The sequence below is a fragment of the Carassius carassius genome, chromosome 21 (genome assembly GCF_963082965.1).
Source record: "Carassius carassius chromosome 21, fCarCar2.1, whole genome shotgun sequence".
Taxonomy (NCBI): domain Eukaryota; kingdom Metazoa; phylum Chordata; class Actinopteri; order Cypriniformes; family Cyprinidae; genus Carassius; species Carassius carassius.
The window spans coordinates 9,139,728-9,167,470 of record NC_081775.1 but is presented as its reverse complement, the minus strand read 5'-3'; the positions used below and the strand labels follow the sequence as shown (position 1 = coordinate 9,167,470).

At 37.5% G+C, this 27,743-nt stretch overlaps 2 long non-coding RNA genes across 3 annotated transcripts; both read right to left on the bottom strand.

Moving 5' to 3' along the window:
- Positions 1-265: 265 nt before the first annotated feature.
- Positions 266-2,112, bottom strand: LOC132097098 (uncharacterized). Its single transcript, XR_009422665.1, has 3 exons — positions 1,918-2,112; positions 1,427-1,545; positions 266-529 (listed from the first exon to the last, which is right to left on the bottom strand). It is a non-coding gene; the product is annotated as an uncharacterized LOC132097098 (long non-coding RNA).
- Positions 2,113-2,445: 333 nt separating this feature from the next.
- On the bottom strand, positions 2,446-4,203 carry LOC132097097 (uncharacterized). 2 transcript variants are annotated; one of them, XR_009422663.1, is made up of 3 exons: positions 3,831-4,203; positions 3,190-3,284; positions 2,446-2,506 (listed from the first exon to the last, which is right to left on the bottom strand). It is a non-coding gene; the product is annotated as an uncharacterized LOC132097097 (long non-coding RNA). The 2 variants fall into 2 exon arrangements; XR_009422664.1 differs by lacking the exon at positions 3,831-4,203 and adding an exon at positions 3,675-3,784.
- Positions 4,204-27,743: the final 23,540 nt, after the last annotated feature.

Below are 27,743 nucleotides of genomic sequence, written 5' to 3'. Positions count from 1 at the left end.
GCTGTACAATCCTGTTCCTGGAGATCTACCTACCTGCAGAATTCAGATCTCTGACCCTGATCCAAACACACACGTCTGTAACTGTTAACTGCTTTCACTGATGTGCTGTGAAGTAGATTTGCTGACAAGTTCCTTTCTGAAAGTACATTGATAACACTGTGAAACTGTATCTTCGTAGAGGATTGTTTAATAAAGTCACAATATTACTGTAACGGCATACAAACTTCACAATCTCAGAAAGGGGGCGGCGGGAACCGGCGGACAATCAAACAGAGCTTTAATAATAAAATAAAGACAAAACATCGCGCCAGCCCCTCGCAGACGACTGTCTTGCACAGACACAAAATAAAGTCCAGGCCTGGTCCTCTCTCATCCTTCAATGTCGTCGCTCCTCTTTTGTATCCCTCCGATCTCCTCCGTGGGATGCGAGACCGGTGAGTGGAGCAGGTGTCCCTCATTTCTAGGGTTGGGTATCATTTGAATTTTATCAATTCCGATTCTGCTTATTGATTCCGATTCTTATCGATTCCTAGTTTAGATTCCAATAAGATAAAAAATCCAATATAAAAAAAAATTAAGTCAAACATTTAGATGTCAAACATGTATTTTGTCTTTTTACAAAGCATTCTGTTGCAGCTGAATAACATGAGCAAAAATCAGCAGCCTACAAAACACTGCAAGAGGAATTTTGCCTGTGCTTTAAAAAAAATAATACCATAGCAAAAACAACTAGATTAATATAAATTTCAAATATTAAAGTGTTAAAGACAAGTAAACAGTCAGTAATAAGATAGGAACAAACAAATCAATAAGCAATATCATAAATAAATACAACTAAACAAAATTTCAGGTACAGAAACTGTAATTAAAAGTTTAAAAACACTGCATAGTTTTCTTTTTATAAATAAAATAAAGATTCATCAATTAAAGTTATTAAATATATTCAGTCAAGATCAGTGAATGTTTTTCTTTTGTTATTTGATTAACATTAATGACAGGCAACGCGATTATTAGGCTGTTGTCTCTTTAAGCAAAGAGATTTCAAGTGTGATTGCATCATATAATTTTTGTTAATGTTGTTCATTGTCTAAATCAAATTGGAATTCAGACGCTGCACGCGTCTTATCAAATACCCGGTTCTAAAATGGAACCGGTTTTCGATCCCTACTTATTTCCCAATCACTCCACCGGCTTCGCTCCGTTTCCAAGGCTCTCTGCCCCACCCCATTTGTCACAACTACTTTTTTAATGATCTCAGTAATAACATTGTTAAATAAAATTAGCATTGCTAACAGACGAGTGCTTATGAGAAAGGCATGCAACAGCTTTTTATGTTCATTTACAGTCATTTACATTTGTATCATAAATACATAGGAGTACAAGCAGAAAATGTAGGAGCACACCTTAAATCAGCCTGCAAACTTACCTTTTAGGGCAATGATTACAATATAAGGATTATTTAGCAGCTTTACATATTCATCTATAGTTTCCATCATCTGAAATCTTTGTGAGGTCTGGCATCTTCTGAAGTCTCCACACGCGAGGCTGGAGAAACAGGAAAACAAAAGGAGAAAGATTAGCATAGCTGTTCATACTTCACACAAAAGATGATTTATTTCATCACATTTAACAGAAGTGAAACATTATGAGATGTTTTCTTTGTGAATACATGTTAAAATGTCATTGAACGTTCACAGTGAGCTTGATTGACAGGTGATCTGACCTATTATAACGCCAATACTGCCATCTTGCCTGACAAACAAATTACCATATTTTCCAAAATATAAGGTGCATCTAAGAGCCTTTCATTTTCTCAAAAATCAGGTGTGCACCTGATAATCCGGTGTGCCTTCTGTGTACACTGAGATCCAAAATCTAAAAATGTTGTTGTGCGACTTTGGTAAGCGCTCCGTTTACCTGACTGTCGGACCATTTCCCGCTGACACAGGGACGTAATAGGTACACTACGTACACTGGCAGCAATCAACCATGATGAGAGGGAACCCGGCATGTTTGATGAAGAAAGCTGTTCAATTCAGACACAGAAGATGAGGACATTGATGGATCTGTGGGAGAAGATTGATTAAAAAATAATGTGAGTGTATTGTTAAATAGTAGAATAAAGTTCAACTAAACTCGCCTTCTAATCCGGTGCGCCTTATAGTGCAGAAAATACGGTAGACAGGAGAGTAGATTAAATTCGGTGGACTTAAACTTGAAAAATGTTGTATAAAGACGTGACATCTTTTATTTTGTGCTTCAATTAAATATGAATCAATCGTTCATGTGTGCTGCTTGAACTGAGGCACAACAGCGATCTGTAACACATTAAAACAACACAAAAGTATTTATTGTTTGAATTTCTTAAAAAAAAAGTGGGCCAAATTTGAAAGCTGAAAACTTGTTTCATAACAAGTAACCTTGTTACTGTAAAGTCAGTAACCTTCTCGGTCTTCTTCTGTCAGTGTGTCCTCAGTTTCCTCTTTGGTCCACGATGTATTTTTCGCTCTGTGAGAACAAGGTGTGTACTGTGAGAGCAGCATGGCTTGTCAGACATAGCAACAGTTTTTAAGGAGGGCGGTTTTTTTGTGAAGGGTCAATTGATTGCTTAGATCAAAGCTGATTTTTCAGCATCATTACTTCAGTCTTTAGCATCATATGATCCTACAGAAATCATTATAATATGCTACTTTTTGCCAAAGAAACACTTCTGATAAATATGAATGTTAAAAAAACAGCTCTGTTTTATATTTTTGTGTAAACCATTTATAACAGCATAGAGTTTATTTATTTATTTTAAAGCTTGATTGTTATATAGACCCCAAACTTCTAAATGGTAATGTACACTACATTTTTAAAAATAAATTCTTATTTTTATTCAGCAAGGACACATTAAATTATTCAAAAGTTAGTGTCAAGAAGACTCTCTCTCTATATATATATATACATTCATATATTGAGCAGCACAACTGTTTACAACATAGTTAAGAATCAGAAATGTTTCTGAGCAGTAAATCATCATATTCGAATGATTTCTGGAGATCATGTGACACTGAAGACTGGAGGAATGATGCTGAAAATACAGCTGCACATCACAGAAATGAATTACATTTCACCGAAAACTGCTATTTTAAATTGTAATATTTCAGAAATTGGTATGGATAGCATTAGTGTATGTTTGGGGTTAACCTGCTAGTCATATGGATCAGTGTGCCTTGGAGATGTTGTTGGACAGGAGGTTTGCTCATCATGGGATACAGAAGGCCATCAAGCACTAGAAGAATCTAGAAATATAACAAGTAATCTGTCACAGAGCCAACAATATTCAGTATACAATGACAGTTTTATCACAAGAAACCAAGCTACTAGAAATGTAGAAAAGAGAGAGAATATGTATTTAATTAATATCCTGACCAGTTTTTATCCATATTTGTTTATCATTAGACGAGATCAAAATGCGTTTGAACTGTGACGCTGATGTAATGACGTCACTGATTAACGGTAACGTTAGTGTATATTTAGGTTAAATAAAAAAGCCTATTTTCAATCATCCATTGAAAAATGACCAGCAAATCTTTTACAGAACTGTCAATGCCTCTCATCTACACATAAATGTGTTATTAAAATCCCAAACTCTTCATAAAAGCTCAGTCTATGGATTTAGCATACGTTACCTCCTCTGAAAACGGTTAAGATGCTCACGGACTTGTTCGAAAACACTAAACCATTTCTATGAAGTAAATTCAACAGATGCGGGTCAAATACAAGCAAGAGAGATGTCAGGCACAGGGGCATATGATATTTGTGAAATTTTAATTTACTAAACTTACCGAAAGCAGTGAAAACTGCAGCAAGAAACAGAGCTGCAGCTTGCCAGTGTTGTCGTCGATCACCCCGTTTCCATGGCAACTCCCTCCGCTCCAGTGTTTGAATCTGAATGAAGGCTCCTCCGTGTTCAGCGCGCGCTCATTAAAACACGCAGAATATACAGAAACACTCAACCCCCGATTAGCTCATTACAAAATCTGCTTGTGTGTGTATACTATGAGACCTAATAGTTGACTTGACCCTCTAACACTTGCACTCTCTATTTGATTTCTCACCGCTTGTTTCATTAAAAAAAGAAGGGAAAAAAAATCCACTTCAGACTTTAAGTAACTTAGCCTATAATATTCAGTGGCAGACGGACAACCCACGAGGCTATATAAAATAATGAAGAGAAAATAAATTTAGTTACTCTTTTTTTTATGTTTCTGCGCAGATCTCCGATGCCTCTGATCAAGTTTCAACATAGATCCGACGTTATGATTTCAATCAGATGCGTCGGCTGTGTCGGTTGATGAGTCAACGTGATGTCGACGTTGAATCGATGCTTTATTTTCCACTAAATAACATTCTGATGTTCCGACCAAATAGTGAACGTTGATTCAACATCGAAATTTGATCGACGACCGATACTGACCTTTATAACCAAAAATCGACGTTGAATCAACGTCTGCTTGCTATCTGGGTAAGTAAAACCACAAATACTTATTTTTTTCTCTTTTTGCCTTGAACTGTCATTTTCACGTGTATTGTATGACATAATGTTGAAGTTTACTTTAAGTTCAAGGTAATTTTTACTGTATGTCAGTTTTCTTTGTTACTCGTTGCAAGAGTGCAGGTAACAGCAGGATGTTAAAGTGACCCCCTGTGTGGGTGTGGGGGACAAACATGAAAGATCATGGAGTTCACACCCGCTCAGGTTTCTGTTCGACCCTTTGGAAAGAGTTGAGTGTACTGTAGATTACACACTTTTATTTCTTCGTCTTATCAATGCAGTGCTTGATGTATTGAATAGCTAGATCACACTATTGTGTTTGTGGGTTTTAACAGTAGTGTGCCTTATAGAACATGGATTTCAAAGCCAACTTTTGTAGAGAGGCCTCTGGTGAGCTTGTGCTCAAGCCATCAGTCGAGGCAACAGCCCTGGCCGCTGCTTACAGGAAAACCCCCACCCCTGGACGGTCATGGCCTGCTTCCAGGGTCAAGGAGGAGGCCATGCATGGCTTGTGTGGCTGCTGCTGGAGGGGACACTGGAAATTTTTAACTAGTGCTAAGCGAGAACACCCCGCAGTTTGGCAAGTACCGTGGGAAAACCTTTAAATGGTTGCTGTAATAATAAAACCTTCATATTCATCTGGAAGAAGGAGGCGGGAACCGGCGGACAATCAAACAAAGACTTTAATAACAAAATAAACACAAAACAGACAACAGACACAAATAAAAAGACACAAATAAAAACCAAAACATAAAATAAAGCCCAGGCCTGGTCTTCTCTCGTCATTCACTGTCGTCGCTCCAGTTTTATATCCTTCCATCTCCTCTGTGGGACTCGAGACCGGTGGTGGGTCGCAGGTGTCGCTCATTTCCCAATCACTCCACCGGCCTCGCTCTTTCCCACATCCCTCGGCCCCACCCCACTCGTCACAGTTGCTATCTAATGATGTTGGATATGCAGCCATGGTGCTGGCCTCTCATCGGCGGGAGCGGAAGTGTGGAGGCTTGTCCACGGCTGCAGTAATGGGCAACAAAGATGAGTTGCTGCAGTATGCAGGCCTGTTTCAGGATGTCATCTTGTTTGCTTGTTATTGGATATTTTGTTGCTTTTACATATTGTAATGTAAAATTTTTATGAATACGTGTTCTAATATTACCAGCGGTCGCTTCTAGCTCGGTATCTACAGAGGAGCCATCAGATGCTGATTTGCTTGCTGCAGCTGCACACATAGAAGATGCGGGTGAGTCAGACATCGTTATTAATGGGTTTACATTTGTGGTTTTATTTTCAGAATACTGTTCTGCATTGTATAACGTTTTGTGACTCTGTATTATCAGCTTTCAGATGGATGGTTTTGGAAACAGTAAGGTAGGAGATGATCACGCCAGCCCATACCCTGGCTTTTTTTTTTGTACCTCTCTTGCCTTTTAATTATTATTATTATTAATTTTATATATATATATATATATATATATATATATATATATATATATATATATATATATATATATATATATATATATTGCTTTTTAAATTCCATGGCAATTCCATTTACACTTTTTTTCCACCGCCGCAATTTTTTTTCTCATCTTCAAGAATCTAACTTTTTCACCCAATGCTGCCACACACAATTGTTTGTCATAGTCAGCTTATCTTTTTTTGCACCTCTTCATCTGTATCTTGTGCTGAGTGAAAGCGCCCTGCAGTTTGGCCAGTACCGGGGTAAAACCTTAAAATTGTTGATTTCCAATGATGTTGGTTACGCAGCCATGGTGCTGTCCGTGCATCAGCGGGAGCGTGAGGGCGCTGACACCTCCAGTCTCCTGTCATGGGAAGCAAGGACGCATTGCTGTGGTATACCAGCCTGTTTCCTGACATGGTGGCTGCCATCAGCGAGCGCCGGGTCAGAGAGGGCTCTGACACACCAGCCCAGGAAGATCAGGTGGTTGTTGGGATTGGCAACTTTGCCACCTTGTCCTTTAAAGACCTTTGAGGCGACAGACCGCGACAGAAAAGGGTATGGGTTCACATCTTTAACAGAGGATGCAGACAGTAGAGACTGTGTAGTGTTGGGGCTTCAGCTAATTCTGTGTAACTCCATTTCAATTTCATCAAGTGGGTGAGGAAGCAGACAGCCAGAGCGGGAACGAAGATGGAAACTCAGCAGAAGTACATTCGGAGAAGAGACGCTAAGATGCTGTCAGAATCAGCACCTCCAGGCATGAATCTAACTTTATTTTGCTATGTTTTTGTAGGGTTTATATTACAATTATTGCATTATCCTAGCACTGTTATTGTAATTTTAATTTGTTTCATGTTTAATGACTTCTGCAGTATTTTTGCATATTGTAAAGCTGTTTTGAAACCATCTGTATTGTGTTATGCACTATATAAATAAATGAGATTTAAAACTGTTCATTCATCCTGATATTAACAGTGGCCGCCTCCAGCTCAGCTTCTGCAGAGGAACCATCTGATGAAGATCTGCTTGCTGCAGTGGCACATGTAGATGTTCCAGGTGAGAATTACCTTCTCTTTAATGGGATTACATTTGTAGTTTAATAAAAGAATTCCATGCTTTTGTACATTACATAACCTGTTTTGTTATTATTTATTATCAGCCTTTAGTTGGATTGTTTGGGAAACAGTAAGGTAGGAGGTGTACCTTCTGGTCGTGCGGGCTAAAGTGGCTTTCTTTGTCCTTTTTCTGCTTTTTGTAAAATTTTATGACATCTTTTTACACTTGGCTTATTTGTACATTACATAACCTGTTTTGTTATTATGTATTATCCGCCTTCAGGTGGATGGTTTTGGAAACAGTAAGGTAGGAGGTGTACTAGACCTTCTGGTCGTGCGGGCCAAAGTGGCTTTCTTTGTCCTTTTTCAGCTTTTAGTAAAATTTTACTATGCTTTTAACACTTATGGCTTCTTTCCAACACCGCTGCGATTTTTGCATCCTGCTCACCTTTGAGCATTTGTCTTTTTATCAACGCACATTTGTCATCACCTGACAGCTTCTATCATGCCAGGCTTTTCCTGTGGATCCCTTACCGCTTGTGGTTATACCGGCTCCTGTGCTCACAGCCCAACTGTCGCCATCTTGGCTTCCCGCTGACAGCGTGTGGGATGTACAAGACTGTCAGGAGGGTCTTGGATGTCAGTGGCTGGTACTTCATGGCTACAGAGTATCTTGAATGCCAGTCCTGCAAAAAAAGCTGGCAGGCTGGTCACAGGATATTCTGAACCAGCTCGATCCTGTCCACAGGGAAATGTTTCCTGCGGTTTTGACCTACAGGTTGGCACACTGTTTTGTTTTAAGTATTAACATGAGAAAATGTCTTTCATGCACATCTGATATTGATCTGTTGTCTTTATTTATTTATTTTTATCATGCAGGCTGTCGTGTGATAAGGAGATTGTGAGGTGGATGCGGGGGCGCTCATTGGGGAACAGTGCAACTTCTGTGTACCGGAGCCTATGCGTCAGGCACAGAGAGCAATGGATTGCCCAGACAACCCATTTTCTCTCTGTGATTGGGAAATTCCCAGACTATGCCACAGACCCTAGCAGTCTCGCTGCCCAGCTGCCTCAGATGGTTACTGTGCCTTGTCCGGGATGGCTGCTGTCAGTTTATGCCAAAGACCTACTGACACGGCTGCCGGAACTAAAGGCCAGGGTGACTTCTATCTATGGAACCATCCTGAAAAAGGATTCCACTAAAAAGGTAAGGAGACACAAATGTGCATAATTTCACCATTAATAGAGATAGGTGTAGGCTACATCATACTTTTGTTTTCGTGTTTTTTTTTCCTGTTACAAAATGATAATTTTTTCAGTGTAAACTGTAGGGGAATTTACAGTTAAAACCCAAGGACCAGATATGTCATAATGAAGACCAGGAGTCAGAGCTGAGTTCAATTAATAATAATAATTTTACTGAAGAAAATAGTTTGCAATTTCATCAGCAGAAGTCAGCTTCAATACTCTCGACGGAGTTCGTACCTTACGAAACAAAAATATATTGCAATATACTAGAATTTATATTGCAATACATTAGAAAATATATTTCAATGTATCAGAAACTTCCTCATATATTTGAAAATATATAGCAATATATGGATGGACAACCTATTGCTATATATTGATTCATATATTAAAATACATTGATATACAAACAAAACTGTATTACATTATTGCATGTATGTTTATTGAAACAAAGTATTTTTTTATGAGTTAAGCAAGCTCATGGATAGGTTTACAGAGAGGTTGATTAACAATAGTCCAAATCAAATTTTTGCATTTACATTCATTATATTTTACATTATATATCCATATGGATGGACCATATATGGCTATGTATTGATTCATATATTGTAAAATGTAGATGAGAGTATTATAAAATAAATTATCATTAACAGCAGCAATTACAACATTTTTTTTTTAGTCCACTTTTTATTCTCCCACATGACATTTCATCCTCAACATTTTATTCCTCCACATGACATTTCATCCTCAACATTTTATTCCTCCACATGACATTTCATCATCAACATGACATTTCAGTCCTCCACACTGCAACGTGGAGGTATACATGCATAAAGGTTGGCATAATGTGGCAGATCAACTAACATACATTTCCTGTTGAATTGCATCACATCAAAAACCTTTTTCCTGCCCTGTAACACTCTTTTCAAGCCAACTACATTTTCTAAATTTAGCACTGAACTGTGTGATTTGTCATACTGTCTTCCAACAGCAAAACATTTTCTGTCATCAAGTCTCTCTACCACAATGTAATAATATACAGTGATTATGTGTCCATTATCCAACAAAACAGTGAAGCTGTTCCTTTTCATTACTCTAGTGAACTGCTCTGAGTAATACAGTTCTCCTTTGATGAAAGTTCTACTGAATATTTTCACAATTGTATCCGTGGTGACTGAAAGTTTCTCTCTCATAGCCAGTATCTCTTCGTTAGTAAGTTTTCGTACATAGTGCAAACCAAGGGTCACAACTTGATCTGCTACTCTTTCAAACTGTTTCAGCTTTTTTTCACCAGTCAAGTTGTTATACAGCTGTATACATCTAGGCACAGCATTTCTCAGTGCATTGTTTTTCAAAAGAGGCAACACTTGTCTATATGTGAATTGTTTCATTATTTGTAAGGGAACACACTGGGTGCCATGAAACATCTTCAGTATCTCCCCATTAAAAGACTCAAAAATATATCCTGAATGTGCCCACAAAGGTCCCCAATTTCTCACAGAGTCTGGCAAATGAAGACCTAAATGTAAGTTAAATGACACATTTTCCTTTCCATACAGTGTTTCAAACTGTTTGACAAACTCAACAACTAGTTTTTCACATCTTTTTAACCCCTCTGATGTGACAGTGTCCTTACATAGCAAGAACATGAAAGTGACAAGGATTAACCAGTGCTGGTAAAATGCATGGGGTAGTATTCCCTTTAGCACAAAGATGCTATAAAAAAGTAACCAGTTCTGCCATTCACTGGCTTTCCAAAACTTCCTTTGCTGAAAAGAGCGGGGCACTCTTGTGATATTGCAAGGTGGTTTAATTCTCAAGAGTTGTTTGTCGAGCTCAGGAACACGATTACCAATATAGTATGGCTCCTCATGGTGTTCACTATCCAGCCACATGCTTGTCATTTGCCGAACAACTCCAAGATGTACATTATGCATATGGTCAGGAGGCATTCCAGATATGAGGTCAAAGTGTGGGATGTTGACAAGACATGTGGGCCCTTTAATGCCCCTCACAGATTGTGTGGTACGCACAGCCTCCCTTGCATCATTTAGGGTTGAAGCATGATCCCTTTTGGGAACTTCTTTGTATGGATAAACCCTAACAGTTCCATTTCCCTTTGGAACTTGTTCACCAGGATGTAGGCAGAGGCTGCACCCATAATGACCATTAAATTGGGTCATGTTTTGCAGAATGGGCCTGGCAACTGAATCACACATCATAACAGCTGCTATCACTCTACAATGATTCACAATGTTGTTGCTGTGTAACTTGAAGCCAACAGTTGACAATGACTGAAACTCTTTTGTGAATGGTTTTAAAAATGTATTAACATTTGGCTTTTTAGTACCAAACCATAGGCCAAAAAGTAAAACATTCTCTTTACGGACAAGATAAGGAAGCTCGTTTACCATCCCTTGTAATGGCCAAATTCCAAACTGGGATGATTTGAATACTGGAACTCCATCACAATTTAATGTTAAGGAGAATGCATGAGGACTATCTAGTGGGCCGCCATCTTTGTTCAGATTATGATACATTTTACCACAACATATGTCATCATAATCGTCTGAATTACATGTGCCATTTCCTGACTTAAGACAAGATGCAATATCTTCTCTTTGAAGAAGATGTTCCAGTTGCGTTTGGATGGGTAAGTATAGGAAGAAATTTCCATTCTTCAGTGAGCTGTTTCTATCCCATGTAGAGTTACATATAGAACACTGCCCTTCAGTGACTTGGTCGCCGATGTAATATTCACAGTTGGGACAGTATATGTGACATTCTAGGTGACCTTGTATTGGTTTAAGCTCTTTTAAGGACAGATGCTTTGAAGTTAGAACATTTTCTGGACAGTGGATATTAATCAAATCTAAAAGATCAGACAGGGCCACACCAGTAAGTGAGTGTCTCAAAGCATATGAAAGGATAAGTAAAAAACTCTGAGCTTTGGTTAGTTGTGAGCCTGTGTAAAGTGGCTCATCATTTACTGGAGGAAACCTTTCATTAATGCCTACTCCCAAATGTGATTCTTCATTTACTGACTTGTCAGTGCTGTCTTCCATGGGAAATTCTTCTCCACTGCCAATGGATTCAGAGTCAGTAAAAGACTGCCATAGTGGTTCAAACACACCAAAATCAACACTGTCCTCAAAACTGAAGATTGATGACTCTGTTGTTTGGCTCAAATTTGGTGGTAGTTCATTGGATTGTAATGGGAAAATACAGTAAGTCCAAGGCATAGTTGACAAGCATAAACACTAGGAATTTTGCACAAAATTAAAACTTGACAAAAATATTAAAGATGTGGCATTGTTGTATACAGGGTAAAAATAAGGCTTAGGTTAATTTTAAAAAAGGCTAGGAAAGCGAAATAGTTAAAGTTTGAAGACAATAAAATCAGATCATTGCACTGTTAAAATTACTTACTGTAATGTCATCAACATCATGTGCATTTTCAGATCTGTTGTCATAGGAATCCTGATCCAGGTCCTGCTGTGTAAGAATAGAGAAGTCTTAGAGGAAGTGCTTTCAGTGAAATAGTCAAACACAGAAAACAGTAGATTAGTAGTAGTAGCAAATATTAGTAGATTACTTACAGTAATCCCACCACCATCATGTGCGTCTTCTGAGCCACTGTCAGAGTCGTGGTCGGAGGAATCCAGATCCAGGTTCTGCTGTGTAAGAATAGCAATTGCAATTGGGTTAATGTTATCTGATTTGTCCTTACCCAATTCAGACAACAAAACTTTGCTTTTACTGATATTTACTGAGAAGCACAAAAAACCCCCATCATTTTGGAATATTTTTGAAAATGGAAATATAGTGTTTTGGAAAATAACTCTTCATATATTATATATATATATATATATATATATATATATATATATATATATATATATATATATATATATATATATATTCTGCTGGTGTATGTTATAATTATAATTATTATAGTTATAATTAGGCTGTATTTCATATATCAATATTTCATAAATCCTAGCAAAAATGTACTCTAAGGAACTCTCTTAAAAAAGGGAAGACGATAAGTGTCCAATGCTGACCGCCTGCAAAGTGGATGGCAAGATAAGATTTTTCCACCAAATGCCTCAAATGGAGGGCTTTCCAATTATCCCACTCAACATTTGGTCTGACCCAGGACTACTTATTTGCTCAATTTTCTTAACAGATAGTAATCAAGAAGGGTTACATTTCAATGAACTGGTTATAAAATGTGGCCATTTAGTGCAGCGTACTGTCTAGGTCTACAAAATACACACAAAAGGTCATGTTCATGACTCACCGTTTCCTGGTTTGACTGATGCATGTTGATGGCCTCAGTCAGTTTCCTGCGATAAGAATGAAAAAATGTCCTTATTTTAAATAATATCTATTGTCAGAGGCTGTCCAGGGCGTAGGGTGTGGCAAGCATTTTTTAATTTACATACATATATATTTTTTCTACTTCACTATAATTTCATTATTTTATTTCGCGACATACTCAAACTCAGCTTGTACTGAATCGTTTCAGAGACTTTGACATGTTTCCCAAATGACATCAGAATAATATCTGACATTTCACTCACCAAAGCGACATTATCATATAGTCATTTAAAGGAATAGTTCACTTTAAAATGAAAATTCTAAATCATTCTCACCCTCATGTTGTTTCAAACCTGTATGAATTTCTTTCTTCTGCTGAAGATATTTAGAAGAATATCAGTAACCAGACAGTTTCTGTCCCATTGACTTCCATAGTATTCCTACAGGTTTGAAACTCATACAGGTTTGAAACAACATGATGACAGAATTTTCTTTTTAAAGTGAACTATCCCTTTAAGGAAGATTGTTCACAGCGCTTCCTCTGACTTTCACTTCACTTCTCTCTCTCCGATGACAACACTCCAGATAACGCATCCAAAGTCCAACTTTCCAAGAAATGCTCCGTGCTGCTGCCAGCTGTTTCATCAGATCTGCTCTCATCTGACTCTCTACCCTGCTCACACTGACAGCGGCGCAGGCGCGATCTGAATGCGCCACTTCTTCTATTGGATCTTACGGGTATCAGACAGTCACTACAGCACAATCAGTGATTGGTTCGGATCATTTTACTGACTCGGATCTTTGAATCTCATTCAGCAAAATTAACGAATCTTTTTTCAAGTCATTTCGTTCATTATAGCTGGATATAAATAAAATGTTACATGATACATTCCCCAACACATCTAGTACCTACCTATGCAAATGTTGATTATATATATATATATATATATATATATATATATATATATATATATATATATTAAAAAAAACTATTATGAGAAACAGAAATAATGAATTGCTTGGCTGGGTCTTAAGGCTGCAGATTAGGCCTAACGTAACTTAGTTCACCTCTCGTGTCATCGGGTGATATCGATGTTGATATCAACCCTATTTGCGAGCCAGTGTGCTACATGCTAGCTACGTTTAGCTAAGCCGCAAGCTTGTAAAAACCCACACGAAACTACAACAGTAAATACAGAACAACTGTTTAATAACCTAACTTAACTAGGCTGGAGTAAAACACAAACCTCCTTTTCCAGTATCTCCTTGTTCTTGATGGAATCTCATATTCTGAACCAGGGGCAGTGTATTTTCTTCTCCTTCCGTCCATGCCTCTCTTCTTCTGGAACGGAACCCTCGATCAATGTCGGTACCACTTTTCTGCTTGCACGATCCGTTATGCGCATGCGCAGAGATGATAATCCGGTTTACGACACTGCACGATCCCACGCTTGCGCGCCTTTGCACCGCGCGAACATATTGCGCATGCGCATAACCACCGCTATTCTGCGTCTGTGCGTACGTGCCTCAGCGGTGAGAGGAGAAAAAAAAAAGATGAAGTTTGCGCTAGTGAGCTGGTCAAAGGGGAAGGATAAAGATGCTCTCAGTATAGTCCCCGTGAATTGGATTGTAGACTTCGATCCTGAAAACTCTAAAAAGGAGTATCTTATCGAGTGCCGCAGCATCGGTGGCAAGAGGCCTACAAATGGGTGGCCGGTTGAAACAGCACACATTTTGCAGTTGGCAGGCAAGTACAGTGCTTTTTTATATTGTTTTACTTGGTTAGTCATGCAACATTATTGATAGCCATTATCCTGTTGAGGTTTTGCATTATTGGCCAAGTAACGTTCGCTGTAGGCTAGTAGCTAGCTTCGGGACAGTGACGAGCTAGCTAACGGCCGTCACGTGAGTCCCGCGCTTAATTTGAACTTCCAAAGGGCCATAGTCACATGAGTATGAATTTTTATTTAGAAGTGAAACATTAATTAAACACATACTTTAAAAGTCCTAAATTGAAGATTGTCAGCTGAGATTTTGGTTAATAAGAATACTTAACTGTCAACATTGTCAGGGAAAGTTTAGCGACTGTAAGTTACATGACAGCAAAATTTAACGTGTTAAAATGAACAGTCTAAACTTATAAAAAACCAGGGGGAAAACGATATAAAAACTGTAAAAACAGCACAAAATTTGACAGTAAAATACAGTATTTGATGTAACGTAAGCCACATAGTTTTGTTTCTAGCCATTAAATTCTGTCTTGCTACTACTTCTTACTAACAGAAAAGGAGTCTACACTTAAGGTTGCTGAGCAGAAACTCTTGCAAGAGGACCTACCAAAAAGCAAGAAGAGAAAGAGGGTACCCAACAAACTTTACCTTGACACACAGGAAGAAACTGTAGAACAAGTTCCAAAAAAGGTAATAGGGTTCTTTTCATGACAGCTATTTTGATAATATATTTTTACATTTCTGTCTGTATTTGTACATTTCTGACAATGGTTTGCACTGTCGCCTCACAGCAAGAGCCCAGCAAGCAATTTTGTGTTTAAAAGACGTCTAATAGCCATCCAAACACCGCCCAGACGTCTAGGCTAAAACAAGGCAAAATTTGGGCTGTCAGTGAAAATTTGATAGACCAAATGAAACCAAACACCTTGTAATCACTGTTGACTTTGCGTACATAATGGAATATCATACATATCACAAGTTATTTTGGCAGAAGCGACATGTAACCAAATTCAAGGTTATTTTGCCTAGAAGTGTTAATCATTGCCGGACTATATTGGGTCTATAGTTAACCTAGACGGTGAAATGACGGCTATTGCTTGCTGGGAGGGTTCTGGGTTCAAACCCGCTGGCTGGCTGGGGCCTTTCTGTGTGGAGTTTGCTATTCTCTCTGGGTACTCTAGCTTCATCCCACAGGCCAAGGTTTGCATGCATGTTAGGTTAATTGGTGACTCTAAATTGCCCATAGGTGTTTGTGTGTCTGTATATGTTAGCGCTGCTGGGTTGTACAAGAACGTTCCTGGCAAAAAAAAAAAAAAAAGGAACTATAGTACTACAGCTATGAATTTAAACAGAGTCTATCCATGGAACCTATTAAACTTAATGATTCATTTTAATCAGTTTTTGGTTTCATTTTCCTAACGTTTGTGTGTATTGTTTCATACATAATTGATTTGATCATTTTTACCCAACAGAAAAACTACAGACTCATAGCTGCAAGACAGTCTGAATTAGAGGTTTTTCCTCAAGAAGAACCTATCCTCAGCCCAGTGGGGACTGCTTTAGAGGCACTTGAGGAGGAGATCAGGGCCCTCAGGGAAGAGAATGAAAGACTGCAGGACCAGCAGAGTGTAGGATCTTCTGCAGCCAGTAAAGATCTTGAGACCCAAGTCAAGGCTTTACATAAGGAGAACGCCAGGCTACGCAAAATGGCAGTTAAAGGCAACTATCTCTTGTCTCTTACGGGAAGTCGTGGCCTAATGGTTAGAGAGTCGGACTCCCAATCGAAAGGTTGTGAGTTCGAGTCCCGGGCTGGCAGGAATTGTGGGTGGGGGGAGTGCATGTACAGTTCTCTCTCCACCCTCAATACCACGACTTAGGTGCCCTTGAGCAAGGCATCGAACCCCAAAACTGCTCCCCGGGCGCCGCAGCATAAATGGCTGCCCACTGCTCCGGGTGTGTGTTCACAGTGTGTGTGTGTGTGTTCACTGCTCTGTGTGTGTGCACTTTGGATGGGTTAAATGCAGAGCACAAATTCTGAGTATGGGTCACCATACTTGGCTGAATGTCACGTCACTAGATTAAAATAGTGATTCTTTTAGATTGAATAAATCTCTGTCTCCTTGTTTTTGTTGTTATTGTTAGAGATGTAACATTTTTAAGGGATATCTACTGATGTAGTATAGGGTTTCCTGTAGGAAAAATTTAGCCTAGGGCTAAACACTGTAGCGCCACTCAGAGGTGGAAAGTAACGAATTACATTTACTCGCGTTACTGTAATTGAGTAGCTTTTTTGTGTACTAATACTTTTTAAAGTAATTTTTTAAATCTGTAATTTTAAATAATGGGCAGGAGGGCAAACTGGCGCTAAAATCACAAGAAAGAGGCAGACGGTCAAAACAGGCGTTAGTGGTGCAGACACCGCTGAAAACGAAACCCCGTTATATTCTGAGGTTGAACTCGAAGGAAATGAAGTGAACCAGTGGCCATATGTATGCTCTATTATGCAGTGTAAGCTGTACTTGCCTAGGAAGACTAAACTAGCAGCTTATAAAATCTCGACAAGACATCAACCCTTCGCAAGAATGTAGAGGTAAGCTAAATAATTGCATCGTTGCATTGGTGGTTAAAATGAAGCTTTGACATTTTAGCAAGAGGTTTTGCACAAATTAGCCAAAAAGACAGTGGTGAGGAGTGTGCTATATATATCATCTGCGATAATATCATGTTTTTTGTTTTAATGATGTGCGCGCGCATTTATAGTGCGTTCTTTCACTGTGTGATTCAGTCTCCTAAAATGCATTTAGCATGATCACAAAATTGAAGATATAGGGGCAGAAAATTCACATATTTATATAATTTCATATATTAAATCAAAATCACACAAAGAAGGCCGTCTTTTCCTCCAAAAATCATCATGAATATATACATACATATATATAACAGTTCAGTAAACAAGTTAATTAAGAGACTTGCGTTTTAGACACCATATTGCCTTTTTTAGCTCTATTTCTACAACAGAAAATAATCCAAACACAGCCACCAAAGCACAGTTTTGCGTCTCTGAGCAACGTGACAGTGTTTCGTTCCTGAATGAATCAACCGTTTAAATGATTCGGTTCAATCGCAATGACTCACTTATTAACAGTGACTTGCTGACACATACTGGCCATTTTAATTTCACATTTAAAGTATCTTTTGATTTTTTTAAAAATAATTAATTTCTTATCATTTCAAATGAGTATTCAACATTTTATGTCTTGTATGTCAAAACATTATTCATGCATTTGTAACTGCAGGTTAAATGCATTCTTGTCCTGCACTAAACAGTGTAATACATCTAAATGCCACTTCCAATGAATCTTTGCATTTCCTCTGCATTAAAAGATGAGTTTGTTGATACTGATTAGCCTGGTAACAGCCCAAATGTCTTATTATTCTAAATAACTGATTCCTTTAATTAAAAACAACTAGTTTGAGATTAATAGACCTATCCCAGGGGTGTCAAACTCAGTTCCTGGAGGGCCATAGCCCTGCAGAGTTTAGTTCTAACCCTGCTTCAGCACACATATCATGTAGTTTTCAAATAAACCTAAATGATTAGATTAGCTGGATCAGGTGTGTTTAATTAGGGTTATATCTAAACTGTGCAGGACTGTGGCCCTCCAGGAACTGAGTTTGACACCCTTGGCCTGTCCCATTTTTGACTCCCTCCCACTGTTAAAATGTAACTAAGTAATTTTTACTCTGAGTAAATTTTAAATGAGCTACTTTTTACTTTTACTTGAGTGGATTTTTAGACTGGTACTTTTACTTGTACTTGAGTAAAATTTCATTAATGTAATGGTACTTTTACTTGAGTAGAATATTTTTGTACTCTTTCCACCTCTGGCGCCACTGAGGCAAAATTGGTCTGGCAGAAACCCTGTAATGCTTTCAGAATTCCTCACTAACTCATTTTGCTACACTTTGAGACACCAAAAAATGAGCGGAGGTGTATTTAGATTTTTACATGTTATGTATTTACAACTTGTTTAGAGTCCTGTTGTGGTAAATTCGGTGGGCCATATTTTCCAGAAATTCCATCACTCTTAGCAGCTGTGAGGACCCTCATTTCGGACAAGATCACAGAGAGCTCAAGCAATGGAGGTGAAAGCGAATTTGAGGCCAGTGTTGCTCTACCATCACCTCCTCAACCCACATCTCCCAAACCAACATCAGTAAGTACATTTTTGTAATGGTCAATTAAAAAAATAAAACATTGTGTCACTGGTGATTTTCTTTGTTTTTATTCAGGTTTGTCTTTCCTTCTTACAATTAATTAGGTGCCACTAGGGAATGATGACTCCACCAGAGTGTCTGCCCATTGTTGGGAGACTGCAAGAGCACAACCTACAGCGAAAGGAATGGTCCGCACCCTCCTGCTGGGCCTGATCAGCATTGATGTCCTACTGAAGTCCAACCTGACGGGAGGGGTCAACAAGGTCGATCCATCTGCAGAGAGACGCCAGCCTCTGGACCCCAAGAAGCTTACAGCTTTACTCAGTAAGACAATAAGTATTTTTTTTTAATGGATTAATATATTTTGCAAAGTTATTGTAAAGGGTAACGAACACTTTAGGACTGAAATGTACACAACTAATAGCAAAACAGATGGACGAATAAAAAGCTTTAACAGCTTTGATATTCTTTTAGATATAAAGCGATTTCTCTATCTAGTCAGAACACATCAAACATTTTTTAGCATTAAAATAGATCCCCTGTAGCATGGATGTCTTTCTTATTTACAGATGCAGTTGTTCAGCAACACCCAGGGGCGAAGATTCCAGACATACGAACGGCCATAAACAAAAGGATCTGTGAGTTAAGACACCAGGATAAGAAAAAGTCCATGGACAACTGAAGGACTGGCCAAGGCTGGCCAATCAGAGTGGGTCTTGATAAGTTAGCATGCGGGATCCATAACACTGCACTAAAGGATTGTTGTCCTGTTTTTTTTCCACTGAGGGATTGTTTTGTTTTTGTTGCACTGAAGATTGCACTTTATTTTATTACAATGAAGAACAGTTGTCCTTTAGGAAATGTTTTATTAATTCTTTTAAGTATTTTTGTTCATTTATAGTTGTTGTTGTCTATTGGATCTATTCACATAAAAAAAAAGTATAGCCTGGAACTAATTATGATATGGCATATATGGCACATCCCTACCAGCAAACCAGCTTGCCATTTGTCAAGCACATTATGTACAGATGGAACCATGGTGACATGCCTTTCATTCGGTTTTTTCTCAGGTCTTTTGAAATAAACCTCATTCAGTTAATGTGAACTATATTGATGTCTTATTCAATCTATTATATTTTAAAATATATGACAGACATTGTACATTAGATTATTTCATATTTACCATGTATACAATATATATGTTAATTATATATAATATATTAGGTAATATAAATCAGTATATTTTTTAACATATTTAAGACATGTTCCCATATAAATCTGATTATATTATCTTGTACATTGAGGTATATTATCCCATATAATTCTACATATATATTTACATATATATAATGCCTCTTCCAATATATAATTTCATATAATGTGGGATATATTTCAATATACATAACAATATATTAAATAGTATAATAATATGTATTTATTCAATATATGAAAACGGCAATAATTGCAGTATTGTCCCATATATTGCAATATATAACTTGCATATATATAATATATTATTATATAATATATCATATGATATATTACTATGTAAATTTCACAATATATGGAGACACATGAAATATATTGTCACGTAGTATATTGAGAAATATATTTTTGTTGCGTAAGGGACCATGGTCAGTAAACCATTTACCAGTGGTTTTGGCACTGTGAGCAGGTGCCAGGTCGTGCTGAAAAACGAAATCTCCATAAAGCTTTTCAGCAGATGGAAGCATGAAGTGCTCCAAAATCTCCTGATAGCTAGCTGCATTGACCCTGCCCTTGATAAAACACAGTGGACCAACACCAGCAGCTGACATGGCACCCCAGACCATCACTGACTGTGGGTACTTGACACTGGACTTCAGGCATTTTGGCATTTCCTTCTCCCCAGTCTTCCTCCAGACTCTGGCACCTTGATTTCCGAATGACATGTAAAATTTGTCCAAAAGTCCAGTGCTGCTTCTCTGTAGCCCAGGTCAGGCGCTTCTGTCGCTGTTTCTGGTTCAAAAGTGGCTTGACCTGGGAAAGTGCGGCACCTGTAGCCCATTTCCTGCACACGCCTGTGCACGGTGGCTCTGGATGTTTCTACTCCAGACTCAGTCCACTGCTTCCACAGGTCCCCCAAGGTCTGGAATCGGTCCTTCTCCACAATCTTCCTCAGGGTCCGGTCACCTCTTCTCGTTGTGCAGCGTTTTTTGCCACACTTTTTCCTTCCCACAGACTTCCCACTGAGGTGCCTTGATACAGCACTCTGGGAACAGCCTGTTCGTTCAGAAATTTCTTTCTGTGTCTTACCCTCTCGCTTGAGGGTGTCAATGATGGCCTTCTGGTCAGCAGTCTTACCCATGATTGCGGTTTTGAGTAATGAACCAGGCTGGGAGTTTTTAAAAGCCTCAGGAATCTTTTGCAGGTGTTTAGAGTTAATTAGTTGATTCAGATGATTAGGTTAATAGCTCGTTTAGAGAACCTTTTCATGATATGCTAATTTTTTGAGATAGGAATTTTGGGTTTTCATGTGCTGTATGCCACAATCATCAGTATTTAAACAATAAAAGACCTGAAATATTTCAGTTGGTGTGCAATGAATCTAAAATATATGAAAGTTTAATTTTTATCATTACATTATGGAAAATAATGAACTTTATCACAATATGCTAATTTTTTGAGAAGGACCTGTATATTCTGAACTATTGGTTGATTAAACCAAACCTTGCTTGCTCTGGAGCCTGTACCATGAAGCTAGATTAGCTGGCTAGCCAGGTAAATTTCAGGTTAGTTTGCACCAATCCTGGGTTTTAGGTACCATGTAAATTGCTTGGCTTTTAGCAGCATTCATTGCCATAGTAACTTACACTCCACAGCTAACCTGCTCTGGGACAGGTTCTGTTCTGGGTTTGAGATCTCAAACTAAAGTTGGACCAATCAGATGTGAGAGAAGTGACACATGTCTGACACAAAAAGGCACTCCTCCAGTTTATGTAGCTCCAAATTAAAAGTCACTAATGCTAAAAAAAAAGAAGTCTGGCTTTAATGATAATTACTGAGTCATTTTATGATTTGTATAATTGTGATTATTATTATTATTATTTTTAAACACACAAGCAATTTTAGTTTAACAGTTATTATAAATCGTTTATTTTAAATATTAATGTATACAGATCATGTAATATAAATCAGCTGTAGTGTAAAAATATTGCACTATTTAAAAAATTCTGACCTTACATATTCGAGTCTCTATCACCATATATTTTAAAATGTATAAACTATGTCAACAGGTTTCACTTGTCACTGCACTGATAGCGCAAGATTATTTATTTTATTTATTTATTTATCCTCCTTCATTTTTCATATGACGTTTAAATTTGTCATATTCTTCAATCTCTTAACCTTTAGCAAAACCTTTAACCTTTAGTTTTGAATCTCGCTGGGTCTCTTGTGAGAAGTAAATTAAACTTGCTTTGTGTTGCAAGGCTCGTAATTGGCTGTTCGCCAGTGATGTCACACATTCATGTGCATGCGCTCCACAAACTCAGGATTAAAGCCTGAGTTAACAAAGAAAGTTGATGAACAGCATCATGGTAACAACAAAGCCAGATTGGAGAGGTTTGGTTTTGTCAACTCAAAACTAATCCTGTAACTCTGAATTTGTTCAGCTACCATCATGGTACAGTCCCCTGGTATGTTGTTTCCAAAACACCTGTGAAATTTTGTTTAAATCAACCTTATTGGGGAGTGAGTTAACAAGCAGAATTGCTGCAAAGGACAGAAAGTTGGCTTGACTAAAATAGATAGAACAATTATGTGAGGTTATAAGTGTTTACATTTGCTTTTTGTTGTATGTAGCTAATAGAAAAAAGACTGAAGCTGTAAAACAGGTGGATGAGCACCACATTTACTTACTCCGAGGAGCTGGAGTAAGCTGTCCCTTAATTCAATTAAATTCAAGTTTATTTGTATAGCACTTTTTACGATACAAATCATTACAAAGCAACTTTAGAGAAAATTAAGTTTCTACTATATTTAGTAGAAGCTTATAAATGGTGACTGTCAGTTTGTGCGCATATGACAGGATTTTTCAGAAAAATTAATACAAGACGTAGTCAGTCAGACGATGAACATTTTTAACAGCAATTATTATATGATGCAGTCACACTTGTAGCAATATTTGTTAATTCTGTTTGTTGATTCATGGTTAGCATCATCTGGGATCCTCTGAGAGGTCAGCATCATCTCTTCTCAGGTGTTCTGGATCCACACTGGACCTTGTGTAAATCCTAGTTACGGCAAAACAGATAAACAAATAGAGACATCCTGTTCCAACAAAGTAAAATTAATTAGTTTAACCCAAACTAAAGAATAAGAATGCGCATTTGATCAGATGCAACTGCAGTCACAATTTAAGAGATGCATTATTCGAATGCTTGGTGACAGAGATGCGTTTTAAATCTAGATTTAAACAGAGAGAGTGTGTCTGAACCCCGAACATTATCAGGAAGGCTATTCCAGAGTTTGGGAGCCAAATGTGAAAAAGCTCTACCTCCTTTAGTGGACTTTGCTATCCTAGGTACTACCAAAAGTCCAGCATTTTGTGACCTTAGGGTGCGTGATGGGTTGTAACGTGGTAGAAGGCTAGTTAGGTACGCAGGAGCTAAACCAATAAGGGCCTTATAGGTAAGTAATAATAATTTGTAACTGATAGGGAACTTAATAGGTAGCCAGTGCAGAGACTGTAAAATTGGGGTGATATGATCATTTTTTCTTGACCTGGTAAGGACCCCAGCTGCTGCATTTTGGACGACCTGTAGCTTGTTTATTGAAGAAGCAGGACAACCACCTAGAAGTGCATTACAATAGTCCAGTCTAGAGGTCATGAATGCATGAACTAGCTTTTCTGCATCAGAAACAGGTAACGTTTCGTAGCTTGGCAATGTTTCTAAGATGGAAGAATGCAGTTTTTGTAACATGGGAAATATGGTTTTCAAAAGACAAGTTGCTGTCTAATATAACACCCAGATTTTTGACTGTAGAGGAAGTAACAGTACATCAATCTAGTTGCAAGCTGTAGTCTACTAGATTCGGTGTACTGTTTTTTGGTCCAAGAATTAACCCTTTCATGCATGAATTATGATAACCTCAGTCAGGATTTTTTTCCTATGTGTTTTTATTGCTCTTAGGGCATGAAAAACAATAATTGATTTTTATTAAATTTTTTTTACAAATTTTTCAAAGAGATCTTCAGATGTCCACTTGAGTGGACAGCATGCGGTTGGTTTAAACTGAAGATATACTGTATTAAATATAAGACAATAATCAAACAGATAAAGTATGTGAATTTAACAAACTAATCAATGCAATTATATCAAATAATGTGAAAACTATAAAATATATAAAAAAAATATAAATGCAAAATATTGCAATGGCTTCATACAACTTCATACAAGTTGCACTTCGCGTATCTATGATATCAGAACATGAGGACGTGATTCCATCAGAATTTTCTACAGCCTTTCAAGGTACAACTGTGGAAACCACTCAGGGAGCCTCCAGTGCACCAGAGTATGGAGATTTACCCTTATTAGCTGATCATTATGATTATGTTCAAGATGGACATGCACATTTCTATCATAGCCCTCCTCTGAGAAAACCTAGCGATACGTTTTTTTCAATCTCATCTGAAATGATCAGTGTTGGGGGTAACGCATTACAAGTAACATGCATAACCCATTCAGATTACTTTTTTGATGTTACAAGTAAAGTAATGTGTTACAAGTAACATGCATTACCTAATCAGATTACTTTTTGATCTAACAAGTAATTAACTACAAGTAATGTGCATTACCTAATCAGATTACTTTTTGATGTAACGAGTAAAGAAACGCATTACAAGTAACATGCATTACGTAATCAGATTACTTTTTGATGTTATGAGTAAAAAAATGCATTACAATAACGCACATTACATAATCAGATTACTTTTTGATGTTATGAGAAAGGAAACGCATTACAAGTAACATGCATTATGTAATCAGATTACTTTTTGATGTTATGAGTAAAGAAACGCATTACAATAACATGCATTATAAAATCAGATTACTTTTTGATCTAACAAGTAAAGTAATGCATTACAAGTGTCATACATTATGTAATCACATGACTTTTTTCGATGTCAATGAAAATTACATTCTAATAATACAAATACATTTATTTACAGTAGAAAAAGTCAATGCATATTAAGTTTAAGTTTTAAATTTCAAAAACAATATTCACATTATAATTATGAATTGTAGCTGAAATATAGCCATTGCATGCATGACGTCCACTACAGTGGACATGTGATTAATCAGAGTTTTCTCTCAATCTAAAATCAAAACTTGGAAAATTTTACTGTTATATGACTCATTAGATATTGCTTTATGCTGCAATATTTTTATTTACCTACAAGAGTCTCCTAGGATAAAAGGAATGGGTGGATATTCTGGAGCAACTTGGCATGTCTGACTGACCCTTGGCCATCTTGGTTTGGAGGGGGAAAAAATCGAAACACAAAGGCTTGCCACTTGGTTGCAATTTATAGGATGATGCACCAGGGTCCAATGAAGAGATTGATGTGCAACTTTGCCATAAAAACCCGTGCAAATTCAAGAAAATGCTTTGAGATCTATAGCTGAGTATCATCAGCATAATAGTGGAAGCTAATCCCGTATTTTCTAATAATATTACCAAGGGGCAACATGTATATTGAAAATAGAAGGGGACCTAGGACGGATCCTTGTGGCACTCCATATTTTACTGGTGATAAATGAGAGGACTCCCCATTTACATAAACAAAATGGTAGCAATCAGACAGGTAGGATCTAAACCATCTTAGAGCCTGCCCTTGAATACCTGTATAGTTTTGTAATCAATCTATGAGTATGTCATGATCTATGGTGTCGAACGCAGCACTAAGATCAAGAATCTGACGCAAGAAGCAAGTCATTTGTAATTTTAACAAGTGCAGTTTCTGTGCTATGGTGGGGCTTGAAACCTGACTGAAATTCCTCATACAGATAATTTTTCCGCAGGAAGGAGCTCAATTGAGCAGACACAACTTTTTCTAAAATTTTAGACATATATGGAAGATTTGAAATAGGCCTATAATTTGCCAGTTCACTAGGATCTTATTTTGGTTTCTTAATAAGAGGCTTAATAACCGCCAGCTTAAATGGTTTTGGGAGTTAATAATATTGAGAAGCGGTTCTTCGGCTACAGGTGACAACTCTTTCAGTAATTTAGTGGGTACAGGATAAACATGTTGTTGGTCTAGATGCAGTGATAAGTTTATTAGCTCTTCCTGTCCTATAGTTGTAAAGCACTGCAGTTTATCTTTGGGTGCGATGGATGAAACTGTAGTGTTAGACGCTGTAGAATCTACATTTGCTATTGTATTTCTAATGTTATCTATTTTATCAGTGAAGAAATTCATAAAGTCATTACTATTAAACGTTGGTGGAATATTTGAATCAGGTGCATCTGGTTATTTGTTAATTTAACCACTTTGCTAAATAAAAACCTTGGATTGGATATTTTCAATGAGTTTGTGGATATGCTCAGCCCTGTCAGATTTTTGAACCTGTCTATAGCTGGACATACTGTTATTCCACGCAATTCTAAAAACTTCCAAGTTCGTTTTTCTACGTTTGTGTTCAAGACTACGAGTTACTTTCTTGAGAGAGTGGGCATTACTGTTATACCATGGCACAGTACGTTTTTCTCTAAGCTTTTTCAATTTGATGGGGGCAACAGCTTATAATGTATTAGAGAAAATAGTGCCCATGTTGCCAGTCATTTCATCTCAGGCTACATGTAGAAATCAAGGCATTTCTCTGGCATTCTGTGCAGATACATAACTTTGGAGTCGAAATAGTTTGACTGGAGAGCAAGCAGCCCATTGCTTTTTCAGCCGGAGCTCCTCTCGCTCTCTCTCCCTCTATACATACAATTTTCAGAAGTGGATCCGAATGAGTTTTGTTATGTGTCCGTTTGCTCTTGGGGAGCTGTTTGTGGAAAGATTATTGCCATTTAAAACTCAAGTGTCACACACACACACACCGAAGACATTACGCTGAAAACATTAGTATTTGTTTAACTGACTTCGGTCAATTTGCTCCCAGTTGTGCGAGACATTTCTTCCACGAAATAACTTTAATAAACAGCTACTTCTCGGGTATCACTCATAAATATCGTTTTTGCGCGCACGTGTCTGAAAATAGCTGTTGTGTTTCTGATAGCATGGAAACGGCGTTTTGAGAAACGAAAATAATAATAATAATAAAAATATTATCCCAAGAAGACTCTTCTTCAGTACGAAGCTTGAGGATAGCCGGTGACATGCTATTATTTCATTTCAAGCTCTGCTTTAAAAAAAACATACAAAACAACAACAACAAAAAGACACTACCTTTTCTCAACAATAACACTTATTTCTCCAACACACAATATCTCACACTTATTTCTTAAACATGCAGTTTCCCACACCACACTTCATTCAATCTTTCCTTCTTTAAAAAGCCACAAACTGAGAGCTATTTGAAGACTCATAGTAACTTGCAACACCTGTTTTCTTCCTGGCCCATCCCACAGCAAATCAGCCCAAAAGTGAGCTGTACACCCCAAAAACACCAGGAGAGGGTGCTAGAGACACATACAGAAAATATATTTCCACAAAACGTTACATAACTTTGGTAGAGAGTTTCACATGCAATGTTTACAGTTATCGAAATGGTGTTATATATATATATATATATATATATATATATATATATATATATATATATATATATATATAGAGAGAGAGAGAGAGAGAGAGAGAGAGAGAGAGAGAGAGAGAGAGAGAGAGAGAGAGCAACAAATCACAATACTAGAATGATTTCTAAAGGATCGTGTGACACTGAAGACTGGAGTAATGATGCTGGAAATTCAGCTTTGAAATCACAGGAATAAATTACATTTTACATTTTATTAAAAAAGAAAACAATATTCAAAATATTAGTGTTTTTGCTGTAATTTGGATCAAATAAATGCAGACTGTTCAAAAACGTTTGACTGTTAGTCTTTGTGTGTGTGTGGTTGTTTGTGTGTGACAGTGTGTGTGTATTGTAAAACGTGTGTGTGTGTGTGTGTGTGTG